General features: G+C 35.7%; 1 non-coding gene across 1 annotated transcript; it reads right to left on the reverse strand.

Annotated features, from left to right (window-relative positions):
* Nucleotides 1-204: 204 nt before the first annotated feature.
* LOC131171570 (small nucleolar RNA R71) lies at nt 205-311 on the reverse strand. Its single transcript, XR_009142230.1, has one exon. It is a non-coding gene; the product is annotated as a small nucleolar RNA R71 (small nucleolar RNA).
* Nucleotides 312-5,008: the final 4,697 nt, after the last annotated feature.

A 5,008-nucleotide genomic window follows, 5' to 3' on the forward strand; every position in this document is an offset into this window, starting at 1 on the left:
TATCTAAAGGAATTTCATGTTGTGTATTTCAGCATGAAACCTCAAGGAGTTTCAGAGGATCAAATCAAGCTTCAAGCTTTTCCTTTCTAACTGGAAGTCACAGCTAAGGATTGGTTGTATTACCTTCCTTCTGGATCTGTCAACTCATGGAATGGGATGAAGCAGATATTTTTGGAGAAGTATTTTCCTGCTTCCCGTGCTGCCAACATAAGAAAAGAAATTTGTGGCATTCGGCAGTACAATAGAGAGAGCTTGTATGAGTACTGGGAGCAATTTAAGAAGCTGTGTGCAAGTTGTCCCCATCATCAAATAAGTGAGCAGCTGTTGATTCAGTATTTCTATGAGGGACTTCTACCAATGGACTACAGTATGATAGATACTGCCAGTGGAGGAGCTTTGGTTGATAAAACACCAGATGAAGCAAGGAGGCTGATTGCTAACATGGCAGCAAACTCTCAGTAGTTTGGAATGCGAATGGATCACACACCCATGAAGGTTAATGAGGTAAGTACATCTAACCTTGAGAAACAAATTTTTGATTTAACTTCTTTGGTGACGCAGTTGGCTGTAGGGAAAATGCAAACTGTTAAGGTATGTGGGATTTGTTCGGGTTCGGGTCATGCTACTGACATGTGTCCTGCATTACAAGAGGATAAATCAATGCAACATATTAATGCAGTAGGAAATTATGGACAGCCACAACACAGGTATGATCCCTTTTCTAATACTTGTAATCCAGGATGGCGAGATCATCCCAATCTGAGTTATGGGAATCAACCGGTGCAAAACCGATACCAGCAGCAAAGAACACAAGTGAATCAACCACCTCCACCTCCGCCTCCCTCAAATCAACGTATGTCACTTGATGAAATGGTTAAGGCTTTGGCTAACAATACCCAATAGTTTCAACAGGAGACCAAAAATAGCATTCAAAACATAGAGAGGTAAATTGGTCAGTTAGCCTCATCTGTGAGTAAGATGGAAGCTCAAGGTTCTGGAAAGCTTCCATCACAAATAGTCATGAACCCTAGAGAAAATGCGAGTGCTATACTGTTGCGGAGTGGGAAAGAAGTTTATAACCAGACTCCACATAAGTCAACAAAAAAGAAGAAGCAAGGAGAAAAAGAGTTTGAAGTTCCTGAAGTTGAGGTAAATACTGAACCTAAACTGAATAAGGTTAATAATTCTGTTCTTCCTCCATTCCCATGCAGGTTGGCTAAAAATAAGAAAGAAGAACAAGAGAAAGATATTTTGGAGACTTTCAAGAAGGTAGAGGTGAATATACCTTTACTTGATGCGATCAAACAAATTCCCAGGTATGCTAAATTCCTTAAGGAGTTATGCACTACAAAGCGCAAGTTAAGAAATAATGAGAAGATCAGTGTGGGGGAAAATGTGTCCGCATTAATTCAGCAAAAATTACCCCCTTAGTGTAAGGATCCAGGTTCATTTTCTATTCCCTGCAAAATAGGTGACTCTAGATTTGAAAGTGCAATGGCAGATTTAGGAACATCTATTGATGTTATGTCAAATTCAGTTTTTCAAACTTTAAATTTGGGTCCTTTGAAAGAAACTAGTGTCATTATTCAATTAGCTGATCGTTCTAATGCTTACCCAATGGGAGTAGTTAAGGATGTGTTGGTGTAGGTTAGAGGATTGATTTTTCCTGCAGATTTTTGCATTCTGGATATGGAGGATCATAGTGCTCTCTCATCAAATTCAGCTTTGATTTTGTTTGGAAGACCTTTCTTAAAAACTGCCAAGACAAAAATTGATGTGGATGAGGGTATCTTAACCATGGAGTTTGATAAAGAGACTGCCAAATTTAATATCTTTGATGCCATGAAGTATCCTGCTTATAATCATTATGTCTTTTCTATTGATGTTGTTGATACATTTATGCAGGATAATTTTGAGTTAAGCATGGAGGATGAGTTAGAATGAAAATCACAATTGTATGAATTAGAGGATATTCGCCTTAAGGCTTATAAAAATTCTAGGATCTATAAAGAAAAGATGAAGGCATTCCATGACAAACTAAGGAAGTAGTTTGTGATTGGGCAAAAAGTTTATTGTATAATTTTGGATTGAAGCTGATGCCTGGTAAGTTGCGTTCTTATTGGATTGGACCCTTTGTTGTTACTAATGTGTTTCCTTATGGTGCAGTTGAAATTCAAAGTTTAGGAACTAACAAAGTGTTCAAGGTCAACAGTCATGAACTCAAGCCATTTTGTGGGGGGTTTGAGGAGCATTCAGTGTATTAAGGAGCTTTGCCATGTCGAGCTAACAATGATAAAAAAAAAGCGCTTCTTGGGAGGCAACCCATGGGTGGCTTGTTAGCCACAATCAGATTTGTTTTCTTTCCCTTATTTTATTTTATTTTCTAGCATTTTTTCTTTTCTTTTGCATTTGAGCTTTACATTGGGGACAATGTAAGTTTTAAGTGTGGGGGAGGAGAAATTTGTTGCTGCAATTAAAAAAAAAAATCATTCTCATAAGCTTGATTCATGATTCTTTATTAACTCTTGGAGAAAAGTACTTTGTCCTTGAAATGACTTTTCTATTTTAGATTGAATTTTTGAGATTTTAGGCAAGGTAATAGTAACTTTAATGATGGATTTTCCCTCTTCTCCATACCATAGAGTACTTTTTTCCTGCATAAATCATTTAGGCATGATTTAATGGTAAAATGATTAGTTATGTGTGCTTTAAACTAGTGTCATGCATATTTCAGAACTTTATTTAATCTATCAGGGCACTTTATAATATGTAGATGCATAAATTGGGGGAAATAAAAGGTTGAACTTGAAAATTGCTCCACTATTTTAGTTAAGCAAACTAACCAGCGGTCTTCATGAACCCCATGTCGATTCTCAGGCCAAAAGCTAGCTAGGATATGAGCAAGGTAATTTCTGAAGGTGACGGTTGAAATAAAAAAAAAAAAAAGTGATAACTGTGACAAGAAAGAAGTACCAATTTCAAATAGAAAAAAAGGGCATTTCTATCTCCCTTAAGATTTGCAAAGAGCTATAATTATTGTGCTTTGATAAATTAGCCTTATGTTTTGGTGTGTATTGACTTAAAATTTTATGGAACTTTAATTGTGTGAGCTTAATTGATTTCAAGCCTTTTGTGTTGTGTTGAAAAATTATTGATATATTGGTATGGTGTTAATGGAATTTGTTGTGATGGTTATTACCTTACTTGCCTTTTCTTTCAGACTTTTAACCTTTTGTTAGAAAAAGTTGTGTTAGGGTGAAGTTAAGGAACTTCTAAGTGGAGTTGATTAAGAGTTTAAGTCATGCATGAGGACAAGCATGGAATAAGTGTGGGGGAATTTGATAGGTGCATAAGTTATTAATTTTACTCCCATCACATTTAGTGTTTTTAGTGTGTTTTTATATTTAATTCAGTTGGTTAAAATATATTTATCATTTAGGCATATTTTTAGATAGTTGTGGAATAATTGTGTTAAATGGAGAAATTTTCAGCATTTGACCTTTGCTGTATGTTTCAGGTGTTTCGAAAGTTGTGGGTCTCCAAATTGATTGATGTTTAAACCATTGAAAAGCTAAGATAGAGCACTTCAAATGATAAAGAGGGACCAAAGCCCAAATCAGTCTCCAAGGTTAACAAAATAAGCTATGGATCTATTGCAAAAGCCCAGACTCAATGGGTCACGACCAGTTTCAGTATTTATTTTGTATCTGGAGTTTCAGACGTCCAAATGAAGTAAGGCTAAGACCAATTGAACCTTGAGAGCCATCTCTACAACTTCTATGAAGGGCTAGATGAGAGATGAGGCTATTTTAATTGTCAAAAATGGCAATGAAGTCGTCATAATGGGCTGGACCATCTGACTGAACCAGTCCCGATTTTTGAGCTATAAATTGGGCTGTAGACCTCAGATTTGGGTCCATGAGTACCCGTTGAAAAGCTAAGAAATAGGGCTACAACTTTCCTGAAGAGGACGAGGCAGATTCGGAAAGAAAGTTGCTGAAAATCTGCCTTGATTCCAAAAACGTGAATGCAGGCTGAAAATCTACATCTTGAATTTCAAAACCTTTCCTAGTTTGGTTTGGTTCCTATCTTTGGGGTTAGTTTTTTGACTATAAATACGTCTTTGGGCAGCAGCTAAGGGCATCCCAATTCAGACGTCTCCAACACCTTCATTCTCCATTCTCATCCAAAGTTTTAGATTTCTGTTTTTCCTTTATTTTTCTGCAAGCCATGAACATGAGTGGCTAAGTTTTTAATTCAGTTCAAGGGATTCAAGTTCTTTTGCTTGATTTGTGAGACTAGGTTCTTAATTTAATTTATGTCTTTTTGAATATCTATTGTTTTCTAATTTAATTGTTTTTAATCTGTTGAATGATTTTCTAAAAAAGCCTATTAGTTAATTGTTTGATTTGATCAATTGCTAGTTCATCTTCATAATCCGTAATTATTGTGTAAGATTGAACATGAGTAGCAATTAGGTTTTATTGATTATGATCCAAGTTTTCAATAATAACCTAAGGAAACAATAGGGTGGATTAAATGATTTATGCTTCATAAATTGTTGTTCAGCTTAACTACTTCCTTTTCTTAAAGCAGTTATTAATTTGAGGAGGATTGCTTAATACCAACTCAGTTAATAATTAGAGTCAATAAGAGTGCTGGGCTCGAATTGATGAGTATAGGGAAGTCAGGGGTTTACCTCGCTGTTTGGTAAATTTACGTTAAGTATTCAATAAGATATAATTGTATTTCTTTTGTCTATGATCAAATCAATGCATTGGAATGCGAATTATCTTGGACTGAAGTTTGTTTAAATTGAGATTTTCATATTTAGTTCTTAAATTTCTGATTTCTTCTAATTTTGTGTTACAAACCCCCCCCCCCCCCCCAATCTTTGTTTCTTTCGTTTTCCATTACACACAAGTGCACGAAATTTAATAATTCAGTCTCTAGGGTTCGACCTGGATTTACCACTTATTGCAGAAAATATTTCATAATGGTGATTTGA

The sequence above is a fragment of the Hevea brasiliensis genome, chromosome 12 (genome assembly GCF_030052815.1).
Source record: "Hevea brasiliensis isolate MT/VB/25A 57/8 chromosome 12, ASM3005281v1, whole genome shotgun sequence".
Taxonomy (NCBI): Eukaryota; Viridiplantae; Streptophyta; class Magnoliopsida; order Malpighiales; family Euphorbiaceae; genus Hevea; species Hevea brasiliensis.